The 11,971-nt window shown below is 51.4% G+C and overlaps 1 protein-coding gene across 2 annotated transcripts in view; it reads left to right on the forward strand.

Annotated features, from left to right (window-relative positions):
* The first annotated feature begins 641 nt into the window (after positions 1 to 641).
* DUSP8 (dual specificity phosphatase 8) overlaps positions 642 to 11,971 on the forward strand; it is a 42,020-nt gene continuing 30,690 nt past the window's right edge. Inside the window, exon 1 of one of the 2 annotated variants that reach the window (XM_014960016.1) lies at positions 642 to 766. The gene's annotated coding sequence lies outside the window, so the exon portion shown is untranslated. Of the gene's footprint in view, positions 767 to 8,587; positions 8,687 to 11,971 lie in introns of those variants that run through there. The other variant, XM_014960017.1, reaches the window with a different exon arrangement.

Genomic DNA, 11,971 nt, shown 5'->3' on the forward strand with positions numbered 1-11,971 from the left:
CTGTGCTGAGCGCCGGTTGTTTTTAAAGATTCCTGGTTATTTCCCTTATTGATAAATAAGTTCCTTCTCCTTCCTGCTCCCCCCTCCCTTTTCTCCTCCCCCAGAATTAAATTCCTGAGCAACAGCAAAAGCTGATGTCAGTGCTTCAGCTTGCATTGGGGGAGCTCTGTGCACAGGTCAGTAATTTGCGGTTTCGTTAGAAGGCAGGACGCGGTGCAGGGCTGTTCTCTGAAGGATATTTGGATTTTTCTGGGCACGGATGCGTTTCTCCTTCATATTGCAGTGGTTACCAGCAGCTCCCTGGTGGGCGCTGCATGAGCATGTGTGGAAGGGACCGTCCCCATCCCAAGCAGCCAGCGATGACAAACGCATTGGGAATAGTTGCCAGAGGTTCCGATCTCCCTCTAATTTGGGGTATAAAGGCAGAACCCTCCCAGGAGGCGGTCGGGATGCCCGAGATGCCCTGAACAGGTAGCGCTGAGGATTGCACCTGGGTAGTCCAGGGGCCATATTAACCTTGAAAGCAGCTTGCCCGTGGAGTGGTCGTTAACGTTTGTGTGCATTGTCTGATGTCTCCTCCTGCGCTGAGGAGAGGGGCTGGGGGCACGGCTGCCTGCGCGCCCAAATGCGGCTGCGGAGAGCTTTGTTTTCAGAAGGGCTGGATGCACGGGAGTTGGCGCTTCTGGGTTTGGCCTTACCTCTGTCAGATGGGGTTTGCTCGCGCTGTTGGAGGGCATCTGTGCCGGGAGGACTCTCTGCGGAAGAGGTTTGTTGGGGTTTTGGGGTCTGGCTGGGGGTTCCTGCCCTTGCTTTGGTTTTGCTTGTTAACGGTTCCCCAAACGAAATAAGCTGCAGCACAGAGAAAATCCTCCTGGCCATAGCTGGAGGTATTTGGGATTTTAAAATGTCTGCAAGGGCTTTGCAGGTGCCTTGTCCCCGATTTTGCCTGGCACAGCCATGCTGGCAGAGCCTGGATGTATAGGACTGTTGGAATGGCGAGGACCAGAGAGCACAGTTGGGTGCATGAACAGCAGAAGGATGCCCAAATGCCTCTTTGCGATGGAGTAGGCAGAAATTCCTGCCCTCAGCCCATCGGCAACACACTTGATCAGCACAAACCTTGGACTGGAGAGCGTCTGAGCTTAGATGGCAGCATCTCACACCAAAAGGCTTTTAACCCAACAGATTTGCCCCCCATGGCTTTCAGTTGTCTCTGCCTTGACGCAAGGTAGGGAGCAGGGAAGGATAACGTGGATCTGGCACTGCTGTTAAAAATCTAGCCTCAGCTAGGTTTGGGAGAGCTGAGCAAAATGTCCAGAGTCCTTAGGAGTGTTCAATGGGGGCTCTGCATGGAGATTGTTCTTGCAAATACTGCACTGTGTTTGTCTGCGTAGCGTGTTTTTGCTGGGTACTGGGCACCTTGCTGAGAAAGCCACTAGGGTGCCTGTCTTTGGAGAGCTTGAATTCACCTAAAATTAAATGCAACACCACCATTTCTACCAGAACACCCCTGAGGGCTGGGTAGGACTTTGCAGTGGTGTCTGTCCCATATTCCCAAACTGGATCTTGGGAGGTGAGAGAAAACTAGCTTCTCCCCCTGCAGCCATATTCCCCCAAAAAGACCTCCCCAAAGGCTGGAAACCCATTATGGTTCTGCATTTCTGAAATTGCTTCTCTTGGTGTGAATATGAGCCAATCCCCAAGCCATCCCTTCCCCAGCTGCTTTAATCTACATAAGGGATAGGGAGTGTGTTATAGGTCCTTCTCCTCTTTGGATTTGCTTCGTTGCCTTTAAGTGAGGCTGTTCTTAGGGATCAGAGGTTAGTTTCTCCAGTGCGCAGCTCGGCTCCCAAAGCCCTGGGCGCAGGCAGGTGCAGAGCATGTTAACACTATCAGGGATGGAAGGAGGAAAAGGAGGTGCTCCAGTGCTTGGCAGCCTTGATTTATGGTGCGGGCTTGAAGGACACTGTCGTCATACCGAAACAGCTCCGGTAAACTGAATCTTGTAGGGAAGAAGGTGATAAAGAGAAGGACCTTGTGGATGCTGACTCCTCTCTGTCTGGTAGGACAGCTAGGAGGTTGCACTCCAGAGCTTGTAGACCTTTTTGCTCTCCACCGTGGGTTTAATGGCAGTGTTAAGGGAGAGGTGGCTGCAGAAACACCCGGGAGCTCCTAGTTCTCCAAGCGCAGCCGCTGGGTCTCCCCCCTCTCTTTTTCTTGCTGCTATGCAGAGAAACTCCTGCAGCCGGAGTGACAATGCCAGCATCCTGTGGGGAAAGCTTAAACGTGCGTCCCTGTGCCCTCTGGGTTTTAAAACCTGTTTTTCAAGCTTTACATTTCTTCTCTGAAGATACACCTGTCCCATCTGATGCCGACTGGGAAGGAGACACCTGACTTAATTATGGGCAGGCTTGGGGAGGGTAGGTGAGTGGTCTGGGGAGCATTTATCAGATAAGAAGCTAAATGAGCTTCTCCGCTCAAGATTTTCTCAGGCTTGCTCAGGAGACCTGGGTGTACTTTGTGTGCAGGGCTGTAACACAGCCAGGGGAATGTGAGGGAAGTAAAAAGTGACTGTGCCAAGATGCTCTGCACTAATGGTATCAAGGGCTGCCCTCAAAGCCAGGCAGAGCTTGCATTGTGATTAGTGGCAGTGCAGGTTCCTGTGGGGACAGCGGGTGGTGTATTACACCCTGGTGGTGGCCTGATGGCTTTCCTTGCTCCTCTGATGGAGGGAGAGACCGTGCATGTGGATGTGTCACATCCCGATGGGAGAGATGATCTGCCAGAAGTAGAACCAGCAGCTGAGACCGTGCTGGGACATACCCAGCTTTGGCCATGGCAGGTGCCTTGATCACCCCTTCTCCTCTTTAGCATAAGTTCATGGAAAGGAAAACAAGCTCTTGTCTCTTGTTCTTCCAAGAGCTGTTTGTAGATTTTCTACCCAAAGCCTTTGGGTCAATGCTGTCCAAGAGGCTCCTTTGGCTCTCAACCATCTCTGCTTCAAGCAAGGAGAGTAAGATTAAGGGAGGGCCCTGTTGGAAAGCCATGGCCAGCACAGACCGCTGCCCAGCATATGCTGCAGATTGCCATGGCTCCTGTAGGATGGTTTGCTCCATCTCTGCTGTTTCTCTCTTCCTCTGGGGTTTTATAGACCCAGATGAACAAGGTAATCTTGGCTGGGGTGCAGGGGGCTTCTTCCTGTGCTTACCCAGAGCTTCTGTGGGGTTTTTTTGCTGCTCTGTACCTCCAGTTTCCAAACGTGACAGGTAGTGCTGGTTTGCATGATGCCTTGAAAGGATCCGTATTTCAGAAGATAGGTGAAGTGGTAGCACATGCTGGGGTCAAGAGGACAACCCAGAGGTGCTCACTGTAAACTGGAGAGTCTTCCAGTGCAGACAGGGGGCAATAACACCACAGAATTTCAGGGACTGTGTTGCATGAAGGTGAAATAAGTGATGCATTTTGCACTGGCTTAAATTAAGAGCATCCCAGCAACCTGTCTGGGCTGAAAATCCTTCCTTGATTCTCTCGTTTCTTCCCACTCCTCTTATGCCTTTTTCCATGTTGTTTGCTGTGCCTGGAAAGCCATTCTGTTCCTGTTTGCCCACCACAATGTGTGCATGCGTGACTTGTCTGCCTTTCGTAGCACCTTGATTAAACCATTCTCTCACATCTCTTGGGGCAGAGACCTTATGTTCTTGAGGAATTCCTCCAGAGCCCTTCAGGGTTCTCTAGCAGTTCACAAAAGAGGCTCTCCATGTGGCATTTCTGCATGCTGAGTTGTGGGGAGCATAATTTCTGAGCCTACTGATGACTGGGAGCAATTTGGTGACCAGAAGGAGAAGCCAACGCGTTCTGATGTTGATGTTAGTTCTCCTTTAAGGGAGAGAGGGGTTGGATGAGATGAACTCCTGAGGTCCCTTTCAACCTAAATTATTCCATGACTATTCCATAAATACCCACCATCCTGCTTCTCCCAGGCTTTTGCAAAATACCTGCTATTAGGCAGTGATGGTGAGGGGACATGAAATGAGGTGGACCACTGCTTTGATCCTGTATGGAGATTCCAATGACAGCATGACCCTGGCATCCTCCCCTCCGCAGCACATGTCCTCCAGCCCTGTAATGATGCAGTGCGTCTTTCCGGTTCGTCCCTGCCTACCCACGTTACTCATCCGCCACATAGGTGCGCGGTGTGCCCGCATCCACGGCTTTTCATCTCCCCTTTTTTCTTCTTTTTAATAAGGGATTTAGTTCTTTGAGGAGCGCTGCTGTCTAAAGCTAGCACATGGTAATTCAGCTGATGCAGCAGAAGCACTGGTAGAGATTTCATCCGTTTATTAGGTGATTGCAGGGGGGGTTTTTTGTCAAGCAAGTCAAGCCCTTCCCACACGTTAAACCTGCCTCTGCTTAAATCACACATCTCCCATTGAAATCCAGCCCCTCCTTCATAATGCCAGGCAATCTTTTCTCCAAACAAAGAAGGTCCATCGGTCTCTGGGGCTGTTGAAAAGAAGCAACCAAGAAGCATCTACAGCATCCGATTGTTTTTTCTTGTCCTCTAACGACCCTCATTTCCAAGCTTTCCATGGCAGCCTGGTCCTCCTTGAGCCATAGCATGAGTGGAGTTATTCATGCCATCTTCATCTGCCTTGGCCGGCAGCCCTGCGTGGGGAGCGGATGGGCACAGCCTGAGCCTCGCTTGGCACTTGAGGCTGTTGAGTAGAGGGCTGGTGCAGAGAGGGTGCCAGCACTGCTGACTGGGGAGCTAGCCTGTGAAAAACTGCCTTAACCGCTTTGCTGCTGCCCGTGCACCTTGTGGAGATGTCTCTGGCAGCCTTGCAAGCTCGACGGGTCTGAGACCCAGAAGCCAAGCAAACCAGGAGCTCTCCTTTCCACCTTATTGCTTACCGCAGGTTCACCTCTTCCCGTGGAAAGTCAGAAGGACACAGCAGGGCAGAAGGTGACCCAGAGGGACAAACCTCCGGCCAAAACTGAGCCGGGGCTGTCTGAATTATTCTATGGGGTGGTGAAGGGACAAAATGCTTCCCGCGCACTGAGTGAGGTTGACTGCTGCAAAAAACCCGAATACAAATCTCTGACTGGGCAGAATCTCCCCAGACACATCCTTTTGTAAAGCACTTGCATTGTACCATTAAAAATAGATCGGCGTGTTCTCCGCTTGCTTTCTGAATGCTGATGCCTGTAATTCTGTGTCATCCTCGCAATCCCTTCTGCTTTGAGCTTGGCTGCCTCTTTGTCTGGCACCTGAGCAAGGTTCATTCAGCAGTAACTCATAAAGTTAAGTGTGAGTTCTGTTGGAGTCTAGCAGGACAGGCAGGAAGGTGAGGAGGACCAAACTGGTTGTACTTAGCTGAGGGGTCAACCGGCAGCCCTGAAGGGGCAAAGCTTGGAGTGATCAACCGTGCTTTCTGTTGCATGATGCAGAGGCAGGGATGAGTGAGACCTGCTGGCGTGGAAACGAGTTGGTGGATGTTGAAGCTCTGGGTAGATGTCATGATGTATCTCTGGGGTATTTTTAAACTGGGGTTAAAAATATAAATATATATGTCATGCTTTAGTGTCTGCCTGGCGTTGGTGAGGAGAATTTTGCTGCTTGTTTCCCCCAGTGAATGAGTTCATCTAGTTTACCACCTACAATAGCGGTGTTGATACAGGTTAATAGTGAAGGCTGGTGTTACAAAAGGATGCAATACCCAATCTTGGTGAAGAGGCAAGGCTGTAGGATTTCATACACGAAGACCTATGGCATCTGACCACCAAGCCGTAGCTCAGCATGATCAATGGGCACGTGCTTGTCTGGAGTAGTGGGGATGGAGGAAGACCTGCAAAACATTTTGTTTGACCCCTGTATCACCTCAGATTAACTGAACAAAACCACCTGGTAATGAATTACAGCCCCCAAGGGAAAAGGAGAGAGTGGGGCAGGAACATCACCTTTGCCTGTCTTGTGTGTTTTTTCTAGATAAAGGTAACCCCTCGAAACCCAGAATTGCCTTCTCCTCCTGGCTGCCATCGGAGGTAGAGCCTGAGCTGACAAGTGCTAATTCAGCCCAAACCTGCGAGCAATTTAGCTATTGTGTGCATATAGGAAACTTAGCAAGCCTTGAACCAGGTGAGAAAAGCCTTGCAAAGCCTGTTACTGCCCTGAGGGATGTCTCATCCCGTAGAAAAGCAGCATAGCCCCTTGCATTTGAGTTGAATTATGGGTCTCCTAAGGAGGGCCAGAGTTTCAGCACACATAGGGTGGCGTAACTGTGGACATTGGCCTCTACTGACTGGGAGACCTGTGCTGGGATCTGCACCTGCACCTCAGTTTGCACTTATTATCACCAGAAACTGCAAAACCTGCCAGGAGGCAGTGATATGTTGTTCTTCAGTGAGGCCAGGGGTCCTATTTGTCATTTAAATATGGGGGACTAATGACACTGCTCTGGGCAAGTGCCAGCAGACTGCCCTGTGTTTGCTAGGTGCTTGCTTCACCAGCCTTGGCCTCATCCATGACTGTCCCTGGTGCTCTGCTGAGATGGACAAACTCATGTCACTTGGGATTGTCCTTAAGAAGTGAAATGCTGGTGTATTTATCTGCAGCCTTGAAAAAACACAGCTTAATCCTGTGTTTCTTTCACTTAGCATGTAGGTTTTGTGGGAAAATAGTACATGGGTCCTGGAGCCCCTTTCTCCAGGAGACTGCAGATGCACCCAGCAAGTATTTATGGTGTTTGGTGCCCTAGGAGAGAGAGCTGGACCAGCCCTGCTGAAGTATCTAACTGCATACCTTTCTGGGCTGCCTCTGTCTTCTCTTGTTGCTAAAAGACAAACAAGCTGCTGGAGATCCCCAAGATAAGCCTGCTGGCCCTGTGGGGTCATGCAGCAAATGATGGGGATATCAGGCAGTGGGTAGCATCAGTAGGACTAGATTTCCCTTCTCCAGTGTGACATGTCCTCTGTGATGTATGCCAAGCTGATAAAAGCAGAAGGTGCTTTCAGCTCTGAGATGAGAGCCTGGCCAGCTCTCAGCTTGGCAGGGTGAGGATGGAAATGGGATAGCTTTGGTATTAGAAAGCAGTGTGCTTGGGAGCTCCATCCTCAGCATGGGCAAAGGCAGCGATTAAATGTCTGGCTGGTCATGGATAACCTTTGGTCTTGGCTTTTGTAGGCTTTAAAATGAAAGCTTTTGTTTATACTAAAGGGGAAAACCATATAAATCATGTTAAAAGCACAAGTCTAAGAGGAGGAGATACTGGCCTCATCATCTAGACTCCAGCTAAATTCCTTTCCTTGCTGTCCCTGCTGGCTTTTCCTGACCAATCTCCAGACTGACCACCATGGCTGCAGTCAGAAATATTTCTGGGAATGGCCGCTTTGCAAATCCTTAAATGCACCTAGGTCGCTTTAGTGGAAGCTGGCTAGGAGGTGGTTGTGTTTGCAGTCATAGTCCATCCAAAGCTGCTGGCACAACATCAAGTGGTGGGAGGGGATGAGGGACCTCTTCACTTGGCTAAAGAGCAACCAGAAGAGCCAGTCTGCCTTGTTGGGATGAGGGGTGCATGGGAGAGACCCCCTTGCAGCTGGGTACGACTTGACTCCTTTCCTTTAATCCCTCTGTGCCTGTCTGTGGCTCGAGCATGACCAGCCCCTGAGCTGCCCCATGCCACCAGCCACGTAGCCAAGGCTGACCACCCCCACACCAGGGCTGCTGCGTGCCTCCACACCGTGTCCCTCAACCAGTGTGAATGCACCATCTGGCACTTTGCTGAAGGACATCCTGGTCCTTCAGCCACGTCCTCCGGTGGAAAACACCTTTGGGACTGAGGGCTGCAGGTGCAGAGGGGAAATGGGGAGCACGGGGAGGAGAGCGGGTGCTGTTTAGGCATGTGCAGCTCCCTGCAGGGCTCCCCACCATGCTGCTTCCAGCCTACAGGAGCTGAAAGGAGACTGCGGCACAGAAAGGAGGAGGGGAAAAAAAATAAAAATCACAAGATCAGCAAGCAGCTGGGCCTGAAACCCTGGCAAAGGTGCGGTGGCTGCCTGGTGCTGATGGGATGTGGGAAGGAGGGGAGGCTGCCCCTGCCCAAAGCCCTTGCTGCGTGGAGCGGGTGTGCAGGGGCTCTCGTCCCGGGCAAAGGATGCCTGTGGTGCACAGGGAGCAGAGATGGGGATGTGAAATCAGCACGGATGAGGCTGAAAGGGAGTCCTCTGCCTTGGGAAAACCCCCGTGGGCTTCAGGGAGGTCAGAGCAGGGCAGCAGACCACATTGCCATCTTACCTGCATCTGCATACTGCTGGGGCTCGGGAGATGTTGTTCCTCCCCATCTTTGAGATCCACCGGGGAAAGGTGGACAAACAGACTTTGCATCTGGGTTAGTGGATGTGGTTAGTGGTGTTTCCCAGCCTCATTTTAAGAAGCAAAATTAAAAAAAAAAACCCACTCAATTTTTCCATCGTCAGACAGAAATCTTTTGTGCTGCCTTTTAAAGGGACCTCGAGTAGCTGCTAAGAAATCATCAGCGGTTACATCACCTCCAAAGTGGCTACTGCAGGCACCTGACAGCTTTGTCCCACTGCCACCCCAGGGGATGATTAGTGCTCCAAATTCCTCGCCCTTGGAGAAAGCCTGCATCTCTCGCTGTGAGGGAGAAGCCGCTACGCTGTTCATGATGCTGTGAGTGGCAGGAGGGGCTCAGTAGAGGGGCTGCAGTTCACAGCAGGTGGGGTAGAGCAGGGGGACATGTCCTGGAGTTTCCTAACCCCATCCCGTTTGTTAAGCTGGGTTCATCAGCCCATGCAGGACCCAGGCATCTTTTCGGGAGTGAGCCCAAGGCGCTGCGGTAGCATTGCCTCGGGTCGGAGACGCAGCCGTTGCCTGGCAGCTGCAGGTTTCCAGGGAAACCAGAGGTGCTAACTTGTTAATGAGCCCCACGTCCCTGATTGCTGCTGCAAAATAATAATAATTAGTAATAGGCCCGTGATTTAGGAATCCCTCAAACAGCATGAGCCTGCCGAGGGGAGTTCACTAAGTGCCGAAGCACTTGAAAGAAATGAGGGAACGGGGAGGGGAAAAAGGATGGGAGGCTTGGCAAAAGTGCTGTGTTTTACATCTTAATAAGTGTCTGGAGAGCTTGAGGATGGTGGGGTCTTGCCAGCGTCCCAGCAGTAAGTCTGGTGCTGGTGGCAAGGCTGACCTGGGTGGATGGAGAAGCTTGGCCAGGCATCGTCTCATTGCAGGGCTCAGAGGACACAGATATTTCCCCAGGTGAGCTGCAGGGAGAAAAGCCAGGTCACTTAGTTCAGTGCTGCTGGGTCCCTGGTGGAATGGCAGTTCTTTGGGAACGGCTGCTTTCATGGGCTACTGGGGTTAAACGAGCAAGCGTTTCTCTGTGGTGCTTTTATCCCTTGGTAAACTCAAGGTGGAGAGGCCACCAGCAGAGCTTGCTCCTGGGATGAGCATCACAGGGAGCGTGCTGTAGATCCAGTGTCACTTATGTGATGGAAATGTGTTCATGGGATCAGAGCTGATTCCCACAGCAAAGCTGACCTGCCCAAGGGTCCATCTCCTCAACTGGACTGTGTGTGAAGGGTAGAGTTCTCCAGAATACAACTACTAGCTTGATGCAGAGGGTGGACATACCAGTTAGTGAGGTTTATGGTTGCTACAGAGACATGCTCACCTGCCAGTTGATGTCTCCAGTACAAGGGAAACCAGATCTTGTGCCCTTCCCATACCACATCTCTCAGCTAGGGACATTGTGCAAGACAAGAAATTAAGGGAAGTGGCCTCCACCTTGGTGACCTGTGTTGGGCCAGCACGGGGATGAGTTCCTGTGGTCCATCATGCCACACAGATAGACTCAGGCTGGGGTGTGTTTTGGGTTTTCTTGCTGTCTTGCTTGGCCTAACCAGAAGAGGGTCACAGCCAGATTGAACACTTGCTCTTAGCCTGTCTTGCTGCACAGATCTCTGTCACACTTGTGACTCATGTGGCCAGCGCTGGCCAGCACCCCTCACCTGACACACACATCCGTGGAGGTGGTGCCAGGGACAGAGTCCCAATGAGCAGGCAGTTGACCCTGCCTGTGTACTAAGCTCTGCCCATCTTTCTGTGCCTCGGCTGCAGTGTGGCCTCTCCTGCTTGGCTGTCCCCATTCAGCTAAGCCGTGTGCCCATCTCCTCATTACAGGCACTCCAGGGAGAGGTGGGATTAAAGGATTATGGTAATGTTCTTCAGGAACACTCAAGAAGATTAAGATGGCTTTAATAAACTGATAAGAGAAGGACACAGCTATGTTTCTGAAACCCTAATTTAGGTTCCAGGTTAACCTTTTCCCCTGGTTGGGGATCTTTCCCATGGTGAAAAGATCTTTCACTTCAGTGGTGTTCCATGGCTATGCCTGTTCCTTCAATTTTCCTTTTGACCAATCTGAGCAGAAGCAGAAAGATATCTTATTTCCTTCTCTGGTAGCCTTCCTAAGTATGGAGGCATCAGAGCTCATTCTTCTCAGAGACCATCTCACACACAGCCTGCAAGGTACTGTGAAGGTCTCATAGGTTCTGCTGGTACCTGGGGTACCTGTTAGCTGAGGGTGAACCCATCACTCCTCAGTCTGGCTTCAAAATGTCCTGTGGTTGGTAGTAGAGAGGTGGTTCATCTGCCTTTGACCTGGCTGGACATATTCTTAGGGAAATATCTTGGGTCTATTGCCAAGGTTTACAGCTCCCTACAACCACACTCAGTCAATCATCAGCCTTATAAAGCCTCCTAGAAAGAGAGGCAGAATGGACCAACCATGCCTTGCCTTCCACCATGGCTTTTGGGTGGAGCAGGGAGTGGGACCAGGCTGATGTGTCACACGTGTCTGCCGCCAGGTCCACCTGGGCATGCTGGAGCGGACGTTTATCCGGTTCTGCGGGAGGGTGGCTATTAACTGAGCTGGGAAGCCTCCTCATCTGTCTTCTCCGATCTCTTCCACCCAAGATCCTGGTTGTCTGTCTGAACTTCATGCACGGAAGGCCTCTTCTGAATGGGTTTCTCTCAGAGTGGTTAGGCAATCAAGGATCTGTTATCTTACCCAGACCTCTCTGTGTCTGAGACTGCCAAAGTTTATCCCTTGCTCATTATCTGGAGAGCAGATAGCGTGTTCCCTCCGGAGGTACTGTGCAGTGTGTCCCCCCATGATGGATCACTCCTTCCTCCCTCTTCGGTCTTTCACTCTCATCCCTCTGCCACGGTATTATCCCCATCTTTTTTGTCTGTTGACTCTCTCCATTCCCCATTTATTTCTTGAATGTAATTGGAAGAGCCAAGAAGAATTCACAGCCTGGTGTCCTGATGGGGAAGGGATGTTAGGTTAGGTTAGGATCTGTTATCTTACCCAGACCTCTCTGTGTCTGAGACTGCCAAAGTTTATCCCTTGCTCATTATCTGGAGAGCAGATAGCGTGTTCCCTCCGGAGGTACTGTGCAGTGTGTCCCCCCATGATGGATCACTCCTTCCTCCCTCTTCGGTCTTTCACTCTCATCCCTCTGCCACGGTATTATCCCCATCTTTTTTGTCTGTTGACTCTCTCCATTCCCCATTTATTTCTTGAATGTAATTGGAAGAGCCAAGAAGAATTCACAGCCTGGTGTCCTGATGGGGAAGGGAGGCAGAAAGTGATTTGGGGAATGGGGTGTGAAAGGAAGACGAAGGGGAAAAGCTGGCTAATTTGCATCCTTTCTGAGTGCCCTGGCTCTATAGCCAAGGTACAGCAGGGGGTCTTCTGGCAAGGCGGTAGCGACGTAATGAGGTGTGTCATATCCCAGCAGGAGCCAGCCTCGGTCCCCCTCAGACCCCCTAATTAGAACTGTTTCAATTTTTAAGCCCCCCTGGAGGAGTGCTGGGGGGAGGCGGGGGGAGCGGGGTTCCTGTGGCGGGGGGGTGGCCCGCCGCCCGCCCGGGGGGCGGGTCTAC

The sequence above is a fragment of the Calidris pugnax genome, unplaced genomic scaffold (genome assembly GCF_001431845.1).
Source record: "Calidris pugnax isolate Ruff unplaced genomic scaffold, ASM143184v1 scaffold435, whole genome shotgun sequence".
NCBI classification, from domain to species: domain Eukaryota; kingdom Metazoa; phylum Chordata; class Aves; order Charadriiformes; family Scolopacidae; genus Calidris; species Calidris pugnax.